A 14,570-nucleotide genomic window follows, 5' to 3' on the forward strand; every position below is an offset into this window, starting at 1 on the left:
GCCTGGGTCTCTTCTCCCTGAGGTACAGGCTTGGAGAGGACAGAAGGCACCACACCAGGCGCTCCCCCACGCTCCTCGATAGTCCCTGTACTCTGTAAAGACGCTCCCTGGAAGGAAGCTCCAAGGGACTGAATCCTGGGGTGCACGGCCTTGTGGACCAATACAGGGAAATATTTGTTGAAACACACACAGAGTCTCATGGACACGAGTTACAGGGACAAGGCTTTCTCGGTAACACTGAGCGTGTTGTCCCCAACCCGCTTAAGAACATTCTTTTCTTTCTTTTTTGTTGTATTTTGTTTTGTTTTGTTTTGTTTTTAAAGACAGGGTTTCTCTGTGTAGCTTTGGTGCCTGTCCTGGATCTCACTTTGTAGACCAGGCTGGCCTCAGACTTGCAGAGATCGGCCTGCCTCTGCCTCCCGAGTGCTGGGATTAAAGGCGTGCGGCACCTCTGCTTGGCTCTTATTTTTATTTTTATTTTTTTAAAATTTACTTGTGAGGGGCTTGTAGACATTTATATTTTAACATTGATGGTGCTGAACACCATCAACTTTATGTTTAATTTTCCTCAGAGACTGTGTTGCCAGACCAGCCCTTTATCTCTGCGGCACAGACAGCAAGGTATGAGACGCGCCGTACCAGGCCGGCTCTTTATTGAAAAGGGGTCCACAGCCTGGTCCGAAGCAAGCCATCCAGAGGAAAGCATGCAAACACCGGTCAAGTGAATAAATAAATGAAGCAAGCCAGCTCAGATCCTCCAGGCTCCACCATCCCCACCGCCGGCTTCCTGTTCTAGCTTCTCTATGGCCATGGCTACACTGACTTCCTCCAGAGGTCCCGGGAAGAAAGAACTTTCTAGAGCCTCATATACAGTCTTCACGCTTTGCTCCCCAAGCTACCCTTGGTGCCTTAAGTAGGTGATAACCACATTTTCACTTGATCCTGTCTCGTCTGTTTGCAGGGCTCCTTTTCTGGATGGATTTGAGAGGGCTGATGGGATGCAGATGAGAGAAGAGAAGCCACCCTCTTCAACAGCTGTGTCGAGGTAGGGGAGACGGCAGAGGCACAGGGAGATGTTTGGAGAGGACCCTCCATGCCCAGTGGGTGGAGACACTAAAGCTTCAGGGCAGTAGAGGGGTCCAGGTTGGACCCCCACCAAGAATGGCTTATGTTTGGAAGCTCTATGTTGTTGTCTCATTGAGGGCTCCACCCGAGTCCACACTGAACGTTTACCTAATCTCAACCCCTCGCTTCCTTGTATTATTGTCCATCTTACACATGTGGGTGCCCTGGTCCCCCAATTCAGCTGTAAATGTCTTAGTAGTCCAGAAGATAATTCTCACAGTCGATATCAATAAAAATGACTGCTTTAAAAGTCCTGTATGCTATCGGCTGAGAGATAAGACTAATTTTAGCCTCTTTTCCGTACCTTGATCTCCTCCCACCGTGCCCGCTTCCTCTCATCTGGAACATCCTTCCTGATGTGGGGGCATCTGGAAGCCATGTGTTTCTTTTCTCTGCTCCTCCATGTGGTCATTTTTTTTTTTTTATGACTGCAGGAAGCTGGGTAGATTCAGAGGTACAAGAAGCCACACCAAGACCTGAGGTGACCATCCTCAGTGTTATCAGGATGGAATGACAGCATCTGCTTGGAGAGAGAGGCTGCCCCTCGAAGCTCACCCAGTCACGAAATTGGTTGGTCTGTTTGGGCTGAAAGCCTCATACTGAAGCAATTTCTCCCAACCAAAGGGTCTACAATAGGTTCAGTCATCATCTACTTGATGTAGTTTTGACTGCCTGGAGAAACCTGGCAAGGATTACGAAGAGTGTGTCTGGCATATGGCTCTATCCCAACTCAACAGTCTGTGAACACTATTAGTAACCCTTGAAACTGTTCTCCGGGACGTGCTGGCTTTTAATGACTCTGCCCAGATGCTCCTGTGGGGAGCTGTGTGGAGAGATAATGGGGAGCTTCTTAAGCAGCCAACTGCTCTAAGTTGAGGGCTTGCCCAGGGGATGGAGACGGTGTGCCCTGCTGAACCCAGGACCGTTGTTAAAGGTTGTTAAAGGAAGAACGGAGATGAAGCCCTTTGCTTGGTTAAGAGTTCATTTGTGTCTCTGCTGAAACACGGGTGAAGAAGAGGAAGCTGAGGGTGCTGAGGCCCCTCAGCTGGCCATGAGCAGGGCTCCAGCAGAGGCAACCAGGGATGGAGGGCCAGCTACATGTGGTCAGGGAGAGGCGATCTTTGCTTCAGTAACTGCTGGTTGGCTTTCATTTGTAGGACAGTCCTGCCTGAGAGCACCTGGAGACAGAAGATTGCGCCCGACGGTTATATTCTAATTAGGGGATTACTGACATTGACATGATTATTGACATCTTGGCCGTTACTGACCAACTAGTTAAAATAAACGGCAATGGAGCATCCCCCTGATGGAATAACGTTCAGTCACTCAGATGAGCGAGGCAAATGGCTGAGGCAGCTGAGAGTGCTTGCTGCTCTCGCAGAGGACCTGGCGGCTCACAACGTCCTGTAACTCCAGTTCAGGGACCTGGTGCCCTCTCTGGCCTCTGAGGGCTCCTGCACACATGTGACGCACTCACATGCAGACCCTGCTCCCATAAATAAAAACCAGATCCTTAAAATGATTCAAGTACAGAGGCCTGGGAGATGGCTCAGCCTTTAAGAGCACTGGGTGCTCTTCCAGAGGATCCAGGCTTGACCCCTAGTACCCACATGGCAGCTCGCAACTGTCCACAACTACAGTCCCAGGGGATACAGCGCCCTCTTCTGGCCTCTGTGGGCACCAGGTATACAGTTGCACAGACACACATACATGCAGGCAAAATACCCCTTACACACAAAATCAAATAAGTAAACCTAATTTAAAAGCTAATTAAAAAATAAATGAAGTCTATTTATATGTGCCGAGTTAGGTGGGAGAAGGCAAGAAGCAGGACAAGATGCCGTGTGTAAAGATTAAAACACATTAAAGCACATGCGTGTGTATGACCATACATGTCTCTACACAAAGTCATGAAGGGAAGAGCCAGAGCTCCTCCTGGGAGGTGACTCAAATGACCTTCCTATGAGAAGACAGTCACCCTCCATCCCAAGGACAGTCACCTTCCTTCCTAGGCGCAGGAGGCACAGCCAGAGACAATGTTAGCATTCCCCTGGATCTGGAGAGAGTTGGCTGGAGGTTTGGCAGGCACTGCCCTGGGCAGAGCCTCGCCCTCTCCTAGCTGTGGGTTTAGTGTTGATAGAGCAGAGTGCAGACCAAGCTCTGAGGCTCTGTCCCTGAAGGAATCCCCAAACTCCTGATTCCCAAATCAGGAGCCCTGATGACTTTCACTGTTTTTTGTTTTTTGTTTTGTTTTGTTTTGTTTTGTTTTTGAGACAGGGTCTCACTGTGTTGCCCTGGCTGGCCTGGAACTCTCTATATAGACCAGGCTGGCCTTGAACTCACAGAGATCCACCTGCCTCTGCCTCCATAGTGCTGAGACTAAAGGCGTGTCAGGATAATAAGCTCTGGCCACTGATTGTTTTTTTAAATTGTGAGAGAAACCCAGCCCATCAGAAGCACCTATGGATTTAAAAGGTTTTCAACTAAGATGGCTTCTACCAGTATGTTGGATTTGGGGACCTGAAGGGAGAACAGGAAGATGATGTCTTATTGGAGTTGCCTGTGTGTGAGAGAGAAGGAGGCAGAGAGGTGGGAAGAGGTAGGAGAGAAGGGAAGAGAAGAGAGGGAGATGGTTCCTCAGGAGGAGAGGAAGGCTGGTCTCCACCAGGGCTCTGCATTCCTGCCCTCACACAGAGGCATCTGTTTCCACCACTGGTCCTGCCTCCAATTTGAAATTGATCACCTTGCTTACTTCTCAGAATGGAGTCAAAGCAGGCACTGCTCCAATGCCAGCCTTGGCACTGTAGGCGTACAAAGGCCAGGCTGGGCTTTCAGACTGGGATCTGCAGAACTCAACGGCAGTTAGCATCCTGTGAAAAGGCCTTCAGGGGCCTTGAATCCTCAACCCAAATCTCAAGCGTATACCCCTTACCAAAAGCAAACAAACATACTAACTCCTGTAATGGGGGCTTTTTTCTGTCCAGCTCAGTCCCACAACTGCCTCCAAATAATCACTCAGAGGCTTGTATTAATTATACATGCTTGGCTGGTAGCTCATGAGACTCTTAATCACAGGTTTTATGTGGAAATTTCAGCCACATGTTGGAACACCACATGTAATCGCAAATTTCTGTCCCACTAGTAACTCCCAAATATCCAGCAGCTACTTCCCATATAATTGACTTGGAGGCTTAATATTATTTATAAATGTTTGGCCAATAGCTCAGGCTTATTACTAACTAGCTCCTACACTTAAATTAACCCATAATTCTTATCTATGTTTAGTCACCTGGCTTGGTACCTTTTCTGAGTATGACTTTCTCATCTTGCTTCCTCTGCACCTGGCTGGTGACTCCTGACGCCTCCCTCCTTTTTTCCCAGCATTCTCAGTTTGGCTTTCCTGCCTAACTTCCTGCCCAGCTACTGGCCTGTCAGCTGTTTATTAACCAGTGAGCGTAATACATATTCATAGTGTAGGAAAGGATTGTTCCACAGCAAACTCCCAGCGAAGAGATGTGGGGATGTGGGGAAACTAGAACCTTCGACACCATTGGTAGGAAAGTCAAATGGCATGGTCATTGTGGAAAACAGCTAGAGATTAATAAAAAAACAATAAAAATTCAAAATTCAAAGTAAAAAACCCCTGCACAGGATTGCCTCCAGACCCACCAGTTGCCCGCTAGATGAGATCTAAAGCAGGAGTGCAGACTTGCACACCAGTGTCCATGGCAGTGTTCTTAGTACTTACAAGTGGGGACGACTCAAATACCCATCGATGGACAAATGGCAGAGTCTTATTCAACCGAAAAAGTGACAAAGTTCTGATACACAGCCCAAGGGGGATGAGTTAGGACGGTGATAGCGAATCTCACTTGTCAACTTTACACACTTGTGTAGAGGCAACCTCCACTGAAGAATCGCCTCCATCGGATTGGCCTGTGGACATGTCTATGGGACATTTTCTTGATGGCAACTGAGCCCAGCCCACCGCGGTCAGAGCCATCTCTAGGCAGGTGGGCTGGGCTGTGTGAGAAGGGTAGCTGAGAAAGTCGGGGGAGTAGACCAGTAAGCAGTGTTCCTCTGCTTCAATTTCCGTTTCCAGGTTCTTCCCTTGACGTCTCTCCGCGGTGGACCTTAACCTGTATGATAAAGAAGCCCTATCCTCCCCCACGTTGCTTTTGAGAGTGCTTGATCACAGAAACAGACAGCAAACTAGGGCAATGATCTCATGTCAAGTGAAATAAGCAAGACTTCCATGATGCCATGTCCATGAGGTGTCTGGGACAGACACTCACAGACATGGGGAGAAAGTGGAACAAATGTCACAACGAAACCCATTATCGTGTGTTACGTACAATTAGTATATGCTAATAAAATAAATGTTCAAAACTGCTGGGCACAGTATTGCATGCTTTTAATCCCAGCACTTGCGAGGCTGAGGCAAGAGGGTCACAAGTTTCAGGGTAAAGCTTCTGTTTGGCATGATAAATTTTTTTTTTCATGATTAAGTTTTGACAGTGGATAATGATAACGGTTGTACAACATCATCGGTGTATATTTATTGCCACGGAATCGTACACTTTAAATGACTAAAATAGTAAACTTAAAAACTTATTGTTTCTTACTTTAAAAAATTGTGGTATGAACAACACAAATATTGAGATACTAAAATGTGCCCAGTTTTTAAACAGTTGTTTTGCTGTTTAGGTTTATTTATTTTTATGTGTGCATGTGTTTTGCCTACATAGAAGTGAACCATGTGCGTGTCAGAAGAGGGCATCAGATCCCCCAGAACTGTGGGTGGTGTGCCATGTGGGTGCCGGGAGCCGAACTCTGGTCCTCTGCAAGAGCAGCAAGCGAGTCCTTTCTCCAGTCATGTCCTGTTGGCTTGTTCTATGGCTTTTGTTTGTTTGTTTGTTTGTTTATGACACAGTCTCTCCCAGTAGCCCAGGCTGGCCACAAACTTATGGCAATCTTCCTGCCTCAGCCTCATAAGTGCTGGCATTACAAGCATGAATTCCCACCCTGGGCATCTTTACTGTTACCGCTGGGCTGGGCTGGGCTCCCGACCCACTCCCAGTCCATGCCCACGGCTCACTAAAACCTCTTCTGCCACTTCTGCAAGGAGATTTCCATGTAGGGGCAAATACAAGCATGCTCAGGAAGCTTGTGTGTCTTGCATCGATCTTTTGAAGGTTCACACTCACTTTCATCCATTCATATAAAATCCTGTGAGCATAGCTTTGACACACCAGGAGAGCCAGTTGTGTGGAAACAGCTCCTGGCGTGTCGTTTGTGTGGTAAATGTTACTGTCTGAAACATTTGGCGGTTCATGTCTGACTTCCATGTCTGTGGACAGGAGTACAAACCACCACGAGATGTTGTGTATGGTTCCGCTTCAATACAGAAGCTCCTCTCTCCTTCCCATAACAAACATCTGGATCGGTTTAACTAAAGAGCACCTTGACGGGGTATCTGGAGCTTTCCCTTCCTTGGCTTTCGCAGTCATCCAAATACATGAATATTATAAATTTGAACTTGTAAAACAAAACGTTACCAATAAAGTGCTACATCTGTTGCAAACGTTGGGATCTTTACCAGACTTGAGCTGCAGAAAGTTTCTGCTGGTCAAACAAATGTTTGAAAAGGCCCTGTGTCTGTTCAATTCCCTTTTGATTCAGTTCAGCAAGGACTTCCATCCATTGCTGACTTTATATCCGGACGCACATAGAGCTCATGGGGGATGCGTCAGAGGGGCGCTCATTCTGATTGGCCATGCCCTAAGAGTGACTTTTAATTTTTTTTTTTTTTTAGACAGGATCTCACTAGCCCAGGTTGGCCTAGAACTTGGGATCCTGTCTCAATGTCCTGAGTATACAGGCATGCAATATTGTGCCTGGCAGTTTTTAACATTTTTTATTAACGTGTATTGATTATACATAACAATGGGTTTCATGACGATATCTTTGTGTGTGTATATAATATATTTTGATCATATTCTCCCCGTAACCCTCTACTGTCCTCCACCACTCCAGCTGAACCTGTTCTCTCCTGAACCGTTTCCCTCCTGCTTTCTTGTCTAGTCTGTCTGTGTGTGACCTAGTGAATGTAATGAGGGTCGTTCACTTGGTCATGAGCGGTTATTTACTGGAGCATGGATACCTCTACAGAAGATGTCTCCTCTTCCCAAGCAGTGCTTAACAACCAGCGGCTCCTAAGGGAGGGGTGGGGTTTCATGAGACCCACTCCCAGTCTCAGTGGGGTGTTGAGGGGTCCTCTGTCAGGAAGTTAACCACAGCTGCTGAAAGCCTAAAGCGCAATGGCCACGTCATGCCCAGGAGACAGCCTTCCACAGCAATCCACACTCTTACATTCTTCCCACACTCTTTTCTGTGAGAGTCCTTGATCCTGGGCTGGGGGCCGGGGAGATACAGATATCCTCGATAGGACGGAGCATCCAACAGTCACTTAGTCTCAGCACTTAGAGAGTGTTTGCAGCAACCGCCACCCACAGCCCAAAGAAGCTTCTCCGACAAAGACTGAGAACGGGGCTGATCTTTAGGCAGAAACATAAACGTCTAGAAGGCAGCTTGGCAGACACATATTCATTTAACAGAAACAGCAGTAGCTTCCCCGGGAGGGCCCATGACCTCGGCAGACGTGGGCTTTTCACCAGGCTGACAGGCTGTCCATCCTCCTGTGGAGCAGGCCTCGAGTCTGACTGGACAGCAGTTGGTTGCCCCCCAACAGCCATGCCACGATTGCCCCGGTGAGCTCATCCTGCCTGACAGCCGAGCAGCGCAGCATGCAGCGTCACAGCTGGCCAGGGCTGCCGGTAAGCTTTCTCTCCCTAGCAGCCTGTGTAGCAACACTTCCCGGCTCTCTGAGAATTAGCCGGCATGGGAAAGACAGCTTTTTACATGCCAAATGGTTAGAAAAACTCCAAAGAGATGTGACTGTGATCTTGATTTTGAACTTGATTGGATTGAAAGGCACTGTTATGTACAGCCCAGAGAATGATCTGGACGGCTGCAGGTTTTTTTTTTTGATGGATGAGTTCATTAAGCACGTAGCAAACAAAAGAAAAAGAGAAAAGAGCAAGCAGCAGATAGACAGCAAAGCTCGTGGAATCAGGCGCTTACCTCAACCAGCGAGAACTACTGGAACAGCCTGATGGAAAAACAAGCACAAGAAAAAGAAGGAACCGGACAACATCCTTGAATCAGCTGCTCCCAGTGCCCACAGAAACCAGACAGGGGAGCTGAGAAGGGCCAAGTGATGGAGGGCTGAAGGGCTGGCCCCGCTGGAGTCCCAGGCAGATGGTCCTCTCTGTCCTCTCTGTGGATGACCCTCTAGCTTCCATTTCCCACCACAGGCATTTTTACACCATGGGATGAATAATAGTAATGTCTGTGGAGAGGGTTGACTGTCCATTCTCAGACTCGTTTCTTTTTCCAGGAGAGTGAACAAAGATTGATTGCTGAAAAGTGGGAAAAGGGGGCACGATGTTCTTTCATTTCTTTGCTTGTTTTTATTGTCTTCGTTTGGGTTTTGGTTTTTTGAAACAGGGGCTCTTTACACAGCCCTGGCTATACTGGAGCCCACTGTATAGACCAGGTTGTCCTTGATCGCAGAGATCCACCTGCCTTTGTCTCTGAGCGCTGGAATTAAAGGAGTGAGCCACCATGCTGGTTTTTAAAATCTCAATCACTTCACCTGCTTCCTGTTTTCCTCTCTCCCTATTACAAAGTGAGGTAGCCTGACCCCAGGTTGGGGGCTCTGGAGGAGGTGAGGGAAGGCCTCCTCACTCTCAGAGGACACTTTCAAAACAAACTTAAAAAGCATGTGACCACCAGGCTGTGGTGGCGCATGCCTTTAATCCCAGCACTCAGGAGGCAGAAGCTGAACTGTCTGTGAGTGCAAGGCTAGCCTGGTCTACAGAGTGAGTTCCAGGCCAGCAAGGGCTACACAGAGAAACCCTGTCTCAAAAAATCAAGAACAAAACAAAAAAAAAAAAAAAAAAAAAAAGCGTGTGACAATTCACCAATGTTATATGGACTACAGATACCCAGGAGATAAATTGGTAACTTTACCTCTGGGTGTGCCTGTGAAGGCATTTCCAGTGCCAGTTAGCTCATGAGGGTCTGGTTGACCTAATGAATGGCTAATCTGTTGATGAAGTCAAAACTTGAATTATTATTGGGAGGTAGGAGACTCGTGGAAGGTGGAGCCTTGTGGGAGGGAGGGAGTCATAGTGAGGTGCTATTATTATCTCGAGGGCTGCACCTTGACCTGAGTCCAGGTCCTTCAGCAAGAACACCCCTCCTGCCTCTTGTAGTTCTTCTTTGTTTTTGTTTGGTTTTTTGAAACAGAATCTCACTGTGCAGCCTTGGCTGTCCTGGAACTCACTCTGTAAACCAGGCAGGCCTCGAACTCATAGAGTTCCACCTGCTTCTGCTTCCTGAGTGCTGGGGTTAAAGGTGTGTGCCACCTGCCAGGCTCCTGTGTTACTTCTTAATCACGAAAGTATCCACATCGTTTCATTATCATAAACACGGAAACCTTGTGAAATGTGGAAACCCCCCATTATGGGCATTCTTATTTTCTCATCTCATTTTTATTATGGCAGGACCTTCTGGTCCGTTCAAGCCCTCTTTCTCGCCATCAGGAGAGGGGAGCTGCCGTTGGCTGCAGCAATTCCCCAGCACTCAGCTCAGCACTTATGTGTGTTCACCATCCACTGTGTGCGGAATCCTTGGACAACACAGAATTCCATGGCAAGAGCCACGGGCCCTAGAAACATTGTAAAAGATGACGATGTACAGTTTAAAATGTTCTGTCTGAAAAATGAGTCTGAAAAAACCCATGATCCAGATGTGGGTAGAACCATGCTCCCTCTGAAGTCTTAGGGGGGGGGGGTCCTTGCTCACCCCTGTCTAGTTCTGGCAGCTGCCTGCAGCCCTTGGCGTTCTTTGGACAGCAGCCGCCTCGTCCAGCCTCTGGCTGGCTATGGATTAGGGCTCTGCTCCAGAGTTATCTCAGGGTGATGGGACCCATGCTCCCCCGGCATAACCTTCTCCTTTCTAGCTTCCTGGCATCTACCCACACTCACTCCCACATAACACACATATATAACAATCAGAATCTAGGATCCATATATGAGAGAACACATACAAGTGTTTGTTTTTCTGAGTCTGAGCTAGCTCATTTAATACATTTCCAATCCCATCCATTTTCCTGTAAATTTTATAATGACATTTCCCTTTACAGCTTAATTAAATCCCACCGTGCACCGCATTTTTATTATCTAGTCATCTGTGGATGGATATCTAGATCAATTCCATATCCTCCCTATTGTGAAGAGAACATTGGAAAACGCTGATACACCATTGCAGTGGTTTGAAGGAAAATGGCCCCCATAGGGAGTGGCACTATTAGGAGGTGTGGCCTTGTTGAAGGAAATGTGTCACTGTGGAGGCGGCTTTGAGGTCTTATATATTCTTAAGCCACGCCCGGTGAGACAGTTCACTTCCTGTCTGCCTGCATGATGTAGAATTCTCAGCTACCTCTCCAGCCACATGCCTGCCTGCATGCCATCACACTCCCAGCCATCATGCTCCCTGGCCATGATGATAATGGACTGAACCTCTGAAACTGTAGTCCACCACCCCAGTTAAATGTTTTCCTTTATAAGAGTTGCCATGGTCATGGTGTCTCTTCACAGCAATAGAAACCCTAACTAAGACAATCGCCATGTGTTAGGATTCATGATCTTCTTTTCCCCCATAATATTTTTATTGATTCTATGAATTTCACATCATGCACCCAAATCCCACTCATTTCCCAGTCCATCCATATCCACCACCCACCCTTGTAACCTCCCCCAAAAGAAAATAGACAATAAAAATAAAGTCTTGCCATGGCAGCTGTGGTGTCCCGGTGCGTCACACAGTGTACCCTTTTGTCCACTCAGCTCTGCTTGCAAATGTTCACTGCAGTGAGTCATTGGTCGGGGTTGAGGCCCTGGGCTTCTGCTGCACCACTGATGCTGGCCTCACTGAGGCTCCTCTTGGCTGTCCTGCTGTTGCCCTGAGTCATGGGGATTCCACAGTTTGGGGTTCTGCAGGACTGGACCTTTCACACACCCTGGCAGCTCATAGATGGGGTAGGTACTGGGGCAGGGCAAAGCCCTGGATCTGGGCCTGGCTGGTAGCTGAGTTGGTCAGCCTTCCAGCTCTCCCATGCCCACACCACCTGCCTAGGTAAGGGTAGGCCAGCTTTCCAGAACTGCCCAGGTGAAGGGTGGGACCAGCTTTCCTGCACCCATGCCACAGGAGCCGGCTCTCCCACACTCACACCACCAGGGGCCCAGGCCAGGGGCCGGGCCGGCTCTCCCACACTCACACCACCAGGGGCCCAGGCGAGGGCCAGGACCAGCTCTCCCACACCATCCCAGAGAGGGGCAGGACTGGCTTTTTCAAGTGCTGCATCCAGTAAGGGGTGAGGCCATCTTTCCTGCATTCATGTCACCACTGGCACCACCGTGTAGTGGCCAGTGAGGGGATGGTTCAGCTCAGCATGGTACTTAGACATCAACACGGCTTCGGAGGGCAGCCCAGACCAGATGTGCACATGGTCTTTGGTAGGGACACAGGCCTCAGACATCAACACAGACCCCCACTGCACAAGGGCCACAGACCCAGACACGGCCCTTGGTAGTTAGCATAGGTCCAGATGTCACCGCGGCCTCAGGTGGCAGTGCAGGCCTCTCCCACCAGGCTTTCCTCATCTCCTTCTCCTCTCCAGTTCCGCCTCTCTTCATAGTGCACAATCTGCTCAGCTTCTCTTTCTCTCCCGTCTCTCCACCACATTCTTGCTCATCGCAGTGGCGCCCACCCCAGCTGGACCCCTGCAGCCTCTAGGGCTTACGATCTTAACCCAACATAATCTGCCAAGAAGACATTCCAGGTTGAAGTCCCATTGACAAGAATGGGAGGTAAGCCTTGCAGGTCCCTGTGTGGGCGTACAATTCAGCTTCCATTGGATGGAGACTCCAGGCTTCTACACGACCCACCAGGAACTACAACAGATCCAAGCGAAGGAGTCTCTTTCTAAGGCTGGTCCAGCCCCACTGGGCATGCGCTCATGGGTACCCAAAGAGGCCCTTCTGAGGGCCTCACAGGAACCAACCCTTCATCTTGGCAGCTCTGTCATTGGTCTAGGTGAGCTGTGGAGGCACACTTTCCCCTCAGCTTCCATGGATGTGGGCTCCTCGAAGTCAGAGCCCTTTTCGCATGGGGCATGCTCCAGCCTCAGCAGCTTTTGGCTTTAGCGTATGAGCTGTGCAGAGCACACAACCCAGTGGTTGTGGCTTTCGGGAAATCCAAACTTTCTCAAAAAAGCTGTCACTTCAAAAAGGCAGAAAAAGGTACTCGGTATTAAAGATTACAAAATTTAGCGATGGCCATGGACATTTCTAAAATTAGAGGCTGCTTGGTAGAGATCAGCTTTGTTTCTTAAACCAGGGGGCTGTTCCCCCTGGGGGAGTCAAGCGGTTGTCCTGGAGGGGGCCGGGAGGAGCGGGGATTTGATAAAGGCTGTCTGTCCCCCTTTCCTGGGCTCACGTGTGCAGGGGAGCTAAGTACCCATCAAATAGCCATCCATTCAGGCCCGCAATACGCATACCATCCCGTAACGGGGGCCACACAGACTCCTGCTGAACATTCCCATGGCAGAAACACAGATTTTTCACCACATTCCAAGAAAATCTTAAAACAAAGTCCTGTAGACAGATTGGATTTCCCCCCCAAGGAAATGATATTCTACACACCAGAGGTCCATCTGTGTGGGCAGATGTCTCAGGAGCCGTGAGAGAGGCCCAGGCTGGTGGGTCACTGTGTGTGTGGAGACCTGGAGCAAGGGGGTCCGAGAACGGTGCTCTTATCTTAGTTCCTACTTTTCTGACTCAAAGAGTAACACCCAAGGAAAATGGCAACATTGAGATTTCCTACCCAGAAATCATGGGACAGAGTGCTGTTCTGTAGAAGGCCAGAAGACTGATAGGATGCTCTCAGGATTTAGAAGTTTTAACACTTGATTTTAGCCAAAAGGCTGAGAATTGATGGCTTTAGCTGTACCACACCACCAGACAACCCTGCTGAGTTATCTTAAGCAGCTTAGCTTTGACTGACTTCATTTATTTACTTTTTGTTGTTGTTGTTATTTTGAAGACAGAGTCTCATATAGCCCAGGCTGGTCTTGAACTTGCTTTGTAGCCAATGCTGGCCTTGAACTCCTGATCTCCTACCTCCAAGTCCCAAGTGCTAGGATTACAAACATGTGGCACCACATGCCTGGTTTTATGTTATATGGGCTTGAACCCAGGGCTTTGAGAATGCTAGGCAAGCACTACCCACCAAACCATGTCCCCTTCCCAAAGTTTAAACATTGAGGCCTACATCCCCACACAGAACTGTTGTGGAATATTATTTTAAGATGTGTTACATTTGTTTATGCTGTGGAACATTTGTTTAATGATGCAAAGATGTGCTGCACTCTTTTATATTGCATTTGTTTAACTCTGTGAAGCTGTGTTACTATGCCTGTCTAAAACACCTGATGGTCTAATAAAGAGCTGAACAGCCAATGGCAAGGCAGGAGAAAGGATGAGTGGGGCTGGCAGGCAGAGAGAATAAATAGGAGGAGAAATCTGGGAAGAAAAGATCTGGGAGTGAGATAAGGAGGAGCACTCTAGGGGCCAGCTCAGCTACACAGCAAGCCACGGAGCAAGAAGTAAGGAAAGGTACACAGAAATAGAGAAAGATACAAGCCCAGAGGCAAAAGGTAGACAGGATAATTAACAAAAGCAGGCTAGAAACAAGCCAAGCCAAGGCTGGGCATTTATAAGAAAGAATAAGTCTCCGTGTATTTATCTGGGAGCTGAGCAGCAGCCTCCCCCGCACCCCCGCAAGAGGCAAAGAGCAAAAAACAACATAGAACTCTTGGAACTTCTCACTGCAGATTAAACAGGTTTCCCAGCTGGGGTAAGAGTAACTTCCTTGGCACCACTGATATGATAAAAAATCTCTCTCTCCACGCCCAATGTGATCAGGACGGTCACTCTCCATGTACAATTAGGCTGACCTTTCCTTCCTGGGACCTACATTCTACTTTATGTGGTAATGCATGTTTACGCCCCGGGAAGACTTGACGTCTGTCTCAAAATAAAATAGATGTGGATCAAGGGCTTGAAGAGATGGCTCAGGCGTGAGGAGCTCTTGTTGCTCTTCCAGAGACCTGGCACCCAAACGGAGGCTTACAGTTGTCTATAACTCCAGTTCCAAGGGACCTGACACCTCTGCTCACCTCCCTGGACACCAGGTGGGCGCACACACACACACACACACACACACACACACACACACACGTGCAGGCAAAATACTCG

At 48.4% G+C, this 14,570-nt stretch overlaps 1 protein-coding gene across 6 annotated transcripts in view; it reads right to left on the reverse strand.

Moving 5' to 3' along the window:
- Positions 1-14,570, reverse strand: part of Cldn14 (claudin 14) — a 111,094-nt gene that overhangs the window by 26,943 nt on the left and 69,581 nt on the right. The gene's annotated exons all lie outside the window — the stretch shown is intronic.

This window comes from Peromyscus maniculatus, chromosome 12, assembly GCF_049852395.1.
Source record: "Peromyscus maniculatus bairdii isolate BWxNUB_F1_BW_parent chromosome 12, HU_Pman_BW_mat_3.1, whole genome shotgun sequence".
Lineage (NCBI taxonomy): Eukaryota > Metazoa > Chordata > Mammalia > Rodentia > Cricetidae > Peromyscus > Peromyscus maniculatus.